Below are 12,260 nucleotides of genomic sequence, written 5' to 3' on the forward strand. Positions count from 1 at the left end.
ACTGATCTCTGGATAGGTGATGACCTGTCCCAGTGGGAGCACCCCTTTATTATGTGGTATATATGGAGGATGTGATATCATGCAGAGTTCTAGCAGTATTACACTTCGGTCCGTTCTGCGTGCATCTGGGCCATTCCCTATGGAGGAGCGGAGCTGGGGGGAAATATCAGGATCTCGTCGCTGGATCCATCCAGATGGGAGATGTAACGAGTGCGGCGCCCCCCACTGGTGTCTCAGCGTATTATGTGTTGGGGAATAATAACTTATTGTCTGGTAAATGTGCTGATTCCTGTCAGTTGTGGTCGCTGAGTGCGTGTGATGGGATGTGGCTCCGTCCGTTATATTATATCACGTCTTATACCTATAATCTCTCGCTGATCGCAGGTGTCTGTCTTCACACTCAGATGAGAAGGAACAAACTGACGATATAGGACTTTTTTTTTTTCCCAAATTCAAACCGAGCAATCCTATTGGCTGAGCATGAATGCAGTTACCATGGTGACAGAAGTAGCAGCAGATTTAAAGGGACAAAACACTAATATTGTACTAAAGTGTATCTTATTATATATTTCACATAACTGACTGGGTACACCTTGGTGCGGGTGGGATGGCTTTTTTTAAATCAAAAACCATGTTTACTAAGTACCCTATATTATATATATTCACTATTGCTTTTTACTTACTTATAGCGGGGTATATGCTCATATTGTTTCTATCCTAAGTTTATGTATTTTCTAATAAAGACATGACCAGTCCTCTTTAGAATTTTATAGTGACCCCATTGAGGTCATGGACTGATATTGGGGATTGCAGAGTTGGGGCAAGGTGACAGGTGACAGTAAGTGACATCAAATGAAGGCTATGGTGCATACACAGTAAATCAGTCGTGTTATTCCACAGAAATGCTGTTCTATAAAACACAAAATATCTTCATATGGTGAGGAGTTGTGTTGTGTTTTCATCATTTACATTCTAGCGTGGTGATCACATAAAATGTAAAATTCCTATTAAATAATTACTGAATGACAGTAGCCTGTATCCCTGGAGGACAAGTCATTTACCGCTTCACCAGGTTTGATGTTCTAATGCATTTAGATGTTTCAGTATTTGTATATATGTATATATATATTTTTTCCCCTCTTAAGGGTATTCAAGCGCAGACGGTGACCAACTTCTTCCTCGCCTTTGAAGCACAGCGTTCAATTATTCCTGTCGTAAACAAGGTAAAAAGCTTAGAGCCGAACACTATCAGACTCCTTCAGTCCCGCAGCAGGTAAATCTGTGAACATCGCCGGCACTGCTGCTGTTCCTAGTACCGATCCCTCTATGAGCGGCTGTGCAGTAATGAAGGCAGGATTCACCCAAACTTGCTCGTCTTTTTTTTCGATTTCCAGTTCTGGTAATTAGTTATACACATGTGTATATCCAGTGGTCAACTCAAAACCTGTGTATGGAAAATGAATTGTTTGCTGTATGCATCGCATTTGTAGGATGCACACTGTTCATTTCATTATGGAGCGGAGTAGGAGGAGACTTTCATTACTGTTCCCTTTACTTCCTCCCTGCTGATAGGAAATGCCATGCTGTTTGCTTGTGTCCTGTGATTACAGCAGCCTGCAACAGTTTTCAAGCGTGCACTTCCCGGCTCAGGCATCAAGCAGTAAATGATAAAATTAAAACGCTGCTATCCCTTTGTTAGTCACTTTTTTATCTTCTTCCCTCTTCTACGAATGCTGTAGTCCGTTATTCTAGAACTGCTCTAAAATGGTTCTCTCTGGAGTGTTGGGATTTGGGTTTAGGGTGGGTTAGGGAATTGAAGTTCAGATACTTTGTTCATGTTTTATACTATGGAATTACTATGTCATGTATGTTATTTGAAAGATGGAAAATTTGTATTTGGAGTTTTTCAATAAAAATAATTTGATTAAAAAAAATTATGAAATTAAAATTCCTCCCGTTCTTGAGAAAGAATAGGATTTTTACTAAGAGGTAAATTGCACGTTCCTTGTTTTACAGGCACTTTACATTTTTGCTAGTTTTGTGCGATTACACAATCCCTTCTAAAGGCCAGTGCCAGTTGTACATCTCTCCCTAAACTCTTGTTCAGCACTATATTTTATGCCAGTTTTATTATATGGTTTCTAGATTTTGTCCAACTTTGATAAATAATTAGTATTTATACTTTTGCTTTTAGATAGACTTGAAGAATGCAGATCCGGAGAGGGTGGAGAAACAAATTGAGAAGATGTTTGACATTCCCGCTAGTGACTGTATCCGGGTACAATGCGCTCCAGATCAAAATCATTCCTGTAGGCAAATTTAACTTCGCTGTCTGCACCTTGTCTTTTTTTTTTTTTCTACAAAATTTGGCTGGAAAAGGGGCAATGTAGCGAGGAATTTACATCAATTTTTGGTGTTAAAAAAACACGAAACTATTTTGTGACGCATCATTTTTGCGCAAAAATGTGCAGCTTCCTATTTTACAGCACTCTTGCAACTTTTAGAAATTGGGCTTGGAAAGCTACACAGGTCTAAGAACGACTGGTGACGTTAAAAGTGGATAAAGATACACGGTGGCTCAGTGGATAAAGATACACGGTGGCTCAGTGGTTAGCATTGGTGCTTTGCAGCACTGGGATCCTGGTTTCAAATCCCACCAAGGATGACATCTGCAAGAAGTTTGTATGTTCTCCCCATGTTTTCGTCGGTTTCCTCCCACACTCCAAAGACATACTGATAGGGAATGTAGATTGTGAGCCCCAATGGGGACAGCAATGATAATGTCTGTAAAGCGCATCGGAATAGGTTGATGCTATATAAGTGAGTAAAATGAATAAATAAAGATGGAAGTGCTGCATAAACATTTATCAAACATCGTGCAACTCTTTGATACATTTGGCACAAATAATGGTAACACAACCACAAGCAAAACTGACCTGAGGAAGTCGCTTTTTGATACATTTTTCGGAAAGAATTTGAAAGATTTAAAGCGTTAGAAATGAACAAGATTATCCAATATCACAGAAAAAGGAAAAGTCTCCAGATGTTTTTATGCCGGATGCCGGTATGTGTCCATACCTAAAGAAGAGCTGTCAGAAGAATGGGTAAGGAATCCTTTAGTAAACATAAATATCCATAGGGGATTTGACTGTTAAAAAAAAAAGATCATCTGAAAGATTTTGTGATCTGCGTTTACATGTGTAGCGTCGGCGTCCCTGCCTCCTGCTAGGCAGGGATGCTGTTCCCCTCACCTCTCCGCTCCGTGCCCGGCGTCTTCCTCCCGCTCTGCTGGCAGCGCGCGCTGCTTCCCGGCCACGGTGCTTAGTGCGCGCGCGGGCGCGCTCCCCCTCTCTTAAAGGGGCCGCGCGCGTCGTCCTAAGGAGTCCCCGGCCAATGGCCGGAGGACTTCACCATATATAAGGCACCTCCTCCAAAATGGAGGTGCCCGAGCAATGTTGTTGCAAAGCCTTCACTCTGCTTCAGCCCTCAGGTCCCGTTACCAGTTACCTGCCAGTCACCTGCCAGATTCCTGCTTGTTACCTGCCAGTCACCTGCCAAATTCCTGCTTGTTACCTGCCAGTCACCTGCCAGATTCCTGCTGGATACCTGCCTGATATCCGCTTACCTGCTTGCAAGACTGCGGTCCGACGGTCTGCCTTCCGACACCTGTCAGTCTGTCTATGGACCAGCCTGCCCGCTCACCTGGGAGCGCTCACCTGCTACCTGCCTGCTAGCCTACCTGGAGGCTCTGCCGTCACTTGCCGTGACCACATGCCTGTCCAGAGACTCTTGCCCGCTCACCTGGGAGCGTCCACCTGCTACCTGTCTGCTAGTCTACCTGGAGGCTCTGCCGTCACTTGCCGTGACCACCTGTCTGTCCAGAGACTCTTGCCCGCTCACCTGGGAGCGTCCACCTGCTACCTGTCTGCTAGTCTACCTGGAGGTTCTGCCGTTACTTGCCGTGACCACCTGCCTGTCCAGAGACTCTCGCCTGCTCACCTGGGAGCGCTCACCAGCCACCTGCCTGCTGTCCTTCTACCCAGAGACTGTCCCTGTCACTTGCCGTGACTACCTGCCCTTCTACCCAGAGACTGTCCCTGTCACTTGCCGTGACTACCTGCCCTTCTACCCAGAGACTGTCCCTGTCACTTGCTGTGACTACCTGCCCGTCTTCCGTGGGAGCCACCCGCTTCCTTACAAGGACTGCCCCCTTGTATAGTTGCTCAGAGGTTCCACCTCCCAAACCCCATTACAACATGATTGTAATAACATTACAGCCCCATTCAGACTTACAGGTTTTACCCATGAGAAACTGAGCAGAACAATATATAGGTTTGTGGGAGAAGATTCAGTATAAATTGTAATTCATTCATTAGATTTGAGAGTCCTCAGTGGTTGATACCTTTAATGGCTAACGGAAAAGATGGTAACAAATTGCAAGCTTTCCAAACTGCTCAGGCTTCTTCATCAGGCAGACCTGAGACCTGAGTAGTCTGGAAAGCTTGCAATTTGTTACCATCTTTTCCGTTAGCCATTAAAAGGTATCAACCACTGAGGACTCTCAAATCTAAATACTCTTCTATCTACTGGCTAACACAGTACAAAGATAGATATTTTTCCTGTATCAATTTATTCAGTGGAATCCTGCTGTTTGTATAGATGAGTCCAGTGGGCGGTCATGCTAGTGATTGACAGCTATCTTTGCCTGCATGGTCATACAGGGAACTGTCAATCACTTAGGACCGCCCACTGGACTAGTATACATACTGCAGGACTTTCTCTGCATAAAATGCAAGTCTTACTGACTCTCTTCCCACAGATATGTCTATCAGTCTGATCAACTTCTCTGCTCTACAACATCCCCCTACAGATCTTATACCATTTCAACATGACAGGTTCCTTTAATCACCTGCAGATGACATAAGTAGCCATGTTCTGTGTGGCTTACGGAGGGGCTTGATTGCTTGTCAGCTTCAAACAGGTTTCATTTCTTGTGATTCATTGGAGCCGAGGTCTAAACTGTATTAAGAAATTAATTTCTCTGTTTATTTCTATTAGATCTCGGCGAAGCTTGGAACAAATGTGGAAAGTATTCTTCAAGAAGTTGTCAGGAGGCTTCCACCGTGAGTATGGACTAATGCGGCTCTATCCATCTTCTCTTTATTAAAGGGAACCTGTCACCTTGAAAAATGCTATGTACCTGCAGGTATAGGGTTAATCTGCAGATAAATATTGTTACAATGTTGCCCGGCCGCCTTATTGATAATGCAGGTACCGGGAGAAAATTAACTTCTTTCCTCCCTGCAGCCGCCGGCCTTCACTCATCGTTGTGCACGGAGCGGCTACAGTCTTGGATCACAGCACCGCTCACTATATCGGAGGTGACGGCTGTAAACCTGGCCCGGATTTTGATTGACAGCTTGCTCTGCACAGATGCGCTGCAGAACCACTTACAATCTGAGTGAAGGAGAGTAGTATGTTCACAGATAGAGAATATGGCTCATCCACGTGCGGATCTGTTCCACGTCCGATTACATATTTGTGGGAGAAACCCTAGTGGCAGCCTCATATTTCTGACATGGATCCTCTAGCACTATTTGTGAAACTGCGACTCCCAGCATAACTTGATGAGAGACCGTCAGCCTGCTGGGATCTGTAGTTTCACAAGCTGCGGACCTCCGCTCACTCCAGCACTGGTCGGCATTTTCAGCACGTGAACGTACGCCATGCTTTCCGGAGACACAAGGGTGTAGATAACTTTATCAAACCCTTGACTGTAAGTTTGCTGAACCCTAAGTGGATTCGATTGTTCCCACAGTTTCAGTTTTGGACCATTTAAGGGGAATTTACAGGGTTCTGGCCACTGACCAGGGGGATCAGTATCCCTGTATGTCTTTGTATATACTTGATAAAGACCTATAACAGGTCGAAACGTTATGTGATGGCAGAATAAACTTTGTCTTTTGGAATTCATCACCCCGGACTGAACGCGGTTTACTTACCTTTATACCCCTTAACAGGATGTCTTATTTTTGTGTTTTAGTCCCAAGATTGAAAAGGGCAGCCCTCTTAAAGCCCTGCTGTTTGACTCAGCGTTTGATCACTACAGAGGCGTGGTAGCCAGCATCGCCCTGTGTGGAGGTGACGTGTGTAAAGGCAATAAATCGTGTCTGCCCACTCTGGCAAGTGCTATGAAGTCAATGAGGTTGGCATACTGACCCCAGAGGAAGTACCAGCTGAAAAACTAAGTTTTTTTTAATAATCTTATTAGCCTTTCCCTCTGTCTTCACCAATCAGCCCTCTGTATTGATGATCAGATCAAAGATCTAGACAGGGATTGTCTCACGCTGCATCTCCTTCCTGATTGTATCACTGAGAAGACAGAAGCTGCCCCATCCCATTCTCCAAGAAATGCAGAACCCAATGCATCTGCTGTCCGTGATCCGCTTATTGTCAGAGGACATCATTAGGGACTGCATTTTCTCATTGCTTAAGAAATTGTTGGGGGATCCTGCTAATTGCTGAATAATAAAACTGCAGCACCGCTCCATTTAAGGCAGTGTTTCCCAAACTCCAGTCCTCATGGCCCCCAACAGGTCAGGTTTTCAGGATTTCCTCAGTATTACACATGTGATGAAAGTATCATCAAGGAATCAGGAATTCTCTCACCTGTGCAATACTATAGAAATCCTGAAGGCATGACCTGTGGGGGGCCGTGGGGACTGGAGTTTGGGAAACACTGATTTTAAAGGGACTGTCAGCACAGAATGACTGTTGAAACCAAGTACAAGCGCTCCATGGATCACGGCGTGGGCCACCTGCTTGTTTTACCTCTGTCTCCTTCCTTCTCTGGTTCTATGAAGCCAGAGCTGTCAATCAAAGAAGAGGAGGGTGTGGATAGAGGGAAAACAAGCAGGTGGGAAGGTGTATATAAATGATTGGCCCCGAAGCACCGAGAGTTGGGACTTAGTTTGAACAGTCATTCTGTGCTGACAGTCCCTTTAGGTGGACGAGATCCAGATGCAGCTCATTTCACCGCGTAAGGTTGTTTACCCACTATGCGCTCTCCACGGCATCTCCAGACTCTGTCTCGTCTGTCGCATGAGCTCAGTGTGAACCTGCTTTCATCTATGAAGAGCACAGGGCGCCAGTGGCGACTTTGCCAATCCTGGTGTTCTGTGGAAAATGCCAAGTGTCCTTCACGGTGTTGGGCTGTGAGCACCACCCCTATTGGGCCCTCATACCACCCTCATGGAGTCTGTTTCAAACCGTTGGTGCAGACACATGCACATTTGTGGCCTGCTGGAGGTCATTTTGAAGGACTCTGGCAGTGCTCCTCCTGTTCCTCCTTGCACAAAGGCGGAGGTAGCGGTCCTGCTGCTGGGTTGTTGCCCTCCTACGGCCCCCTCCACGTCTCCTGGTGTACTGGCCTGTCTCCTGGCAGTGCCTCCAGGCTCTGGACACTACGCTGACAGATGCAGCAAACCTTCTTGCCACAGCTTGCATTGATGTGCCATGTTGGATGAGCTGCACTACCTGAGCAACTTCTGTGGGTTGTAGAGTTCGTCTCATGCTACCACGAGTGTGAAAGCACAACCAACATTCAAAAGTGACCAAAACATCAGCCAGAAAGCATTGGTACTGAGATGTGATCTGTGGTCCCCACCTGCAGAACCACTCCTTTATTGAGGGTGTCTTGATAATTGCCAATAATTTCCATCTATTGTCTATTCCATTTGCACAACAGCATGTGAAATTGATTGTCAATCAGTGTTGCTTCCTAAGTGGACAGTTTGATTTCACAGAAGTTTGATTTACTTGGAGTTATATTCAGTTGTTTAAGTGCTCCCTTTATTTTTTTGAGCAGTTTACTTTTTCCCCCACTGTATATAGAGAAGATGCACAGCCCAAAAAGGGTGTTCTGTGTACCTATGTTCCCTGGAACTTGTAGGGTCTTATTTGTGGACCTAGGAAGGGAAAATATTAAAAAATCCCCAAATCACCTCCCAAACCAGTGCCCTCTTATACTCATTGTTGTGTATCCCGCCATTATTCTGACATCACCATCAGGCAGCGGTGTCATGTGAGCACTACTTCTTCTGGCTTAGATGAAATATGAATGCTGCAACCAATCAGAAGCTGCAACACTCATGCGTTGCCCCCACCGGTTGTTAACCTCAGGTAACCAGTGGGGTATGCAGCGCTGGTCTGGAGATATCAATTTCTTTTAGTTTTCTCACCTCCCTTGGCCCATCAGTAGTTGGTGTCTAGTAGTGGATAACCCAATTAAAGGGTTATTTCCCTCTCAGATATATCCACCGAAGAAGCCATAAATGGCTAATAGATGTTGGCTCCACCTCTGTAGCCCCCCGCAGCTATCGAGATAAGGCTGTATCTCTAGTTAATATGAACATAGAAGTGGCTGTGCATGCTAGGCTTTCTCCATTCACTTCTATGGAGGTTCAGAATAATACAAAGGGTTGTAGATGTGTTAATAAAGACTACAATGGAAGTCTACTAACAATACACGGGCACTGATTCCCTGTGGGCACCGGAGATCAGCCACTGAAGCTGTAGGGGGCAGTGTTAGCTTATATGTGCACATTTATATGGAGGGTGTTTGTACATATCCCTATGGACCTGTCCCACATCTATGGATTATTTTACATAAATGAACACTGTCCCATTGTGCAGCAAAGGTCTATACAATAAACTGTGTACACCGCTGTCTAATGAGGATAATAGAACTGTACTGGTTATTGTATCATTATGGGATCTAATTGATGGCTGTCGTAGCGCAGTGTTTTAATAATTAATTTACTACATCTTTTTACAGAAAACCACATTGGCAGCACGGCATATACAGTAAAATGTTACATGCATATCACATCAAGTGAAAAATCCCCATGGAAATGCCTCTACTAAAGCACGCTGCTATAAAAAACACTCTGTAAAGTAAGTCCACGCTGCAGCATGAATATAACGGGCCAACTAGAAAACAGGTTTGGCAAAAAAATGTATCCATCAGATAGATGTCAACTGTATACTTTTATAATATAGATCTGGACAGGGGTATATATAGCATAGACAAGATTGGGTTTATTAAGGATTGCATTCATACGACAACCCTACAAGGGAACCTGTCACGTGAAAGAAAGGCTATTAACCTGCAGATATGCAGTTAATCTGCAGGTTAATGGTCAAATGTATATAGAGGTCTCAAAAAGTCAGAAATCATAAAGGGATCTAATAATAAAATGTAACCTTTATTTATACAATGCTAAAAAGACATAAATATGATCTAGGACATAAACAAAAACTGCACCCAAAACGTGAAAATATATGAAAGAAAAATATTATTTTTAAAACCAATTCAAATTGCTGTATGTGAACCTCTCTGATGACCCTCAAATGCTCCCATGAAGGGAGGAAAAAAAGCCCCATCTTTAGGAAGTTGGTGAAATGACGTTGAAGGGAAAGGATCTAGGCAGAGGTCCTGGACCCATGGATGAATGGCCTATGGAGTTTGAAGATCGGTTGATCACTGGGCTGGATAAATATGCTACAGTTGTGGAATCTGTCGTCTGGATTTGATGAACTTTCTTAAGGACTGTTGCTACTGGATACCTGTGTCTCTATTGTTTTATCTTGTCGTCTGGAGGAGCGAGGAATGTGAATACAAACTATACTGGTTGGCGATACGAAATCTGTGAGCCAACCAAAAGTTGGGAAACAGTGAGTATCGCCTGGTACAAAGGCAGTTGAACTACCGCCCCAGGAAGGGTATCTTGTGCACTGGGGGCAATGTATTTTGGCCATTTACCTAGAGTTGTAGTAAAACCTTGGATGTAAGAGATAAACTATTGTTGCATCGTTAACTTGTCTAGGTGATTATTGCAACCCACAACCTCAGATCTTCACATACAGGATTAGAAAAACATTATTGTTTTCTTTCAAAAGCAATATCACATCTGTCTATAGATTGTGACTGGCATTGGACTTCAGCTCTACTGAAATAAATGGAGCTGAGCTGCAATACCACACTGAACCTGTAGACAGGTTGTGGTGCTGTTTTTAGACAAAAAAACACAAGTTTCTAATCATGGACAACACCTTTGAAGACTTAGGCTGCGTGCTCACCAGGGCTGTGGAGTCGGTAAGCCACAGTTGCGACTCCGACTCCTGGATTTTATCAGGTTCCGACTCCTACTCCGGCTCCGACTCCTTCATAAATGGCCAATTCGTAACAATAAATTTACTGTTGTAAAATATATAACATCGTGCTTATTCAGTTTCTCACCATCATATAAGTAATCAGACCACTTAGAGCAAAAACTATATTTATTAGAATATAATTAGAATATAGCAAATAACTTTTATAAACTTTTGTAAGTAAATATGCAATAAACACTGTTATGCAGTTAATAAGAAGAAATCTATAAATTTGTCCTCAGAAAAAGTATTGCCTCTGTCAGATCCTCCTTCATGGATGCCCTCAAATCTGATCTAATTATTTTGAGAGCAGAGAACAACCTCTCTACACTAACTTGGGTTGGTGGCAAAGCAGTAACCACTCGGGCAACATCTCTGACAATGTCAGGATACAGAGGAATCGCTTGTTGCACTGTTATTTTTGATGAACGGTCAAATTTCTCAATTTCTTTTAGTGCACATGAAAAATTCTGCTGAAATGCACTGGCTGTGTTCTTTGATGGGGATGACTCTTCTTCTATGCGGGAACGCTTTGCACGGTCCTTGTGATTCAAATATTTTTCGAAATTAAATTCTTCATCAGTTGATGATGAGGGTGAAGATGTGGCAGGACGACCAAGCTCTTCTTGTTCCTCCTGACTGTTCTGCAACCCTTTCATCCTTACTGCTATTTCAAACAGAGCTTCTTTTCCTTTAGTTAGCTGTTGATCATCTAGAAGAATCCGATGCATTGGGTCTACATAAACAGCTGCCAAAAGAATGGTATTTTGTAATAGTAGCTCCTCTCTCCTTTCATTGATGTACCAATGCCACTTGCAATTAACCCTCCTCTTTGGGACAGGCGAAACATCAGGTTCTTCCACTCCTTTAAGAAAATACCTGGAGTTAAGTCCTCTGCTTGTCATTTTTTAGTCACTGTAAATGGGTGCTCTAGCAATTTTTCCAGCTCAGTCACCTGATTCCACTGACTTTCATTTAGCGTCAGTTGAGGGTTAGCCATGTCTACAAGAAAGGTTTTCAGTTCAACCAAGCGCTGAATCATTAAGTAAGTACTGCCCCATCGTGTGGCTTGATCAATAATTGCCCCTTTTCCAGCACGTCTCTTCAAAATTGAGTCAACTTTAGGGGTTCTGGCAACAGTAGCCAATTTTCTCACCTTGCCAATCAGTGCAGCAGCATGTCCTTCTTGCAGACTGTCTCTTATAGCCAGCTGTAGCGTACGCACAACACAGCGCATGTGATGAATGAAAGAACGGATTGTCACAGTTTCAACAAGATCATCTAAACTATCATGTTGCTGTTCATCTGAAGCAACTTCAGTTTGCTCCTCAGTTACAATACGGTGTTCCTCTATTTCAAACATTTCTGTGTCTGTGGACCCAGAATGTTCTTCTAGCTGCTGGTCACCATCATTACTCTCATTCATTAGCTTAATAGTACTTATCATATTTGAAGCATTGAACTTGCTCTTTTTTAAGTTCATAGTCTTGCAGAACCTTTTCCACCAAGACCTGGAGAAACTCACTGGTGTGATGCGCTTTGGTGTCTTTTACTGCCAATGTCTTGGTAACTATTTCATTTTTGTCACAAACAAATCGGACATTGATGGCAAAATAGTTCACTCTGTGACGTGTGCAGGCATCCATTTTAAGAAGCAGAAAGCGTCCCTTGAGAGTTTTTTTAAGTTCTTCCTTTTGTTTAAAAGCTTCTTCGATTACTAATTTTCTAATACTCTCTCTCTCCAGAGAAACACCAAGCTTGCGGGCCATTTCCCCATTCAGACACATAAAAGCTGGTCGTGAAAATAATGAAATAGGCACACTATCCTTTACAACTAGCTTTATGATCTGTTTTTTAAATGTATCTACTGTCATTGTCACAGTAACTTTGTCACTGACAAAATATCTTGCAAATGATGGCTGCAAAGTTCTCTGCTCCTTTGTTTGGCTGGAAGAGCTGGGCACTGGTTCATTGGTTTGGATGCAGTCTTTCTCATCCACTGCTTTCAGTACTTCTGGATGAAAGCGCTGTAAATGTCTCTTTAGAAT

This window comes from Phyllobates terribilis, unplaced genomic scaffold (genome assembly GCF_046119375.1).
Source record: "Phyllobates terribilis strain yellow unplaced genomic scaffold, ASM4611937v1 Scaffold_682__1_contigs__length_827410, whole genome shotgun sequence".
In the NCBI taxonomy this organism is placed as follows: Eukaryota; Metazoa; Chordata; class Amphibia; order Anura; family Dendrobatidae; genus Phyllobates; species Phyllobates terribilis.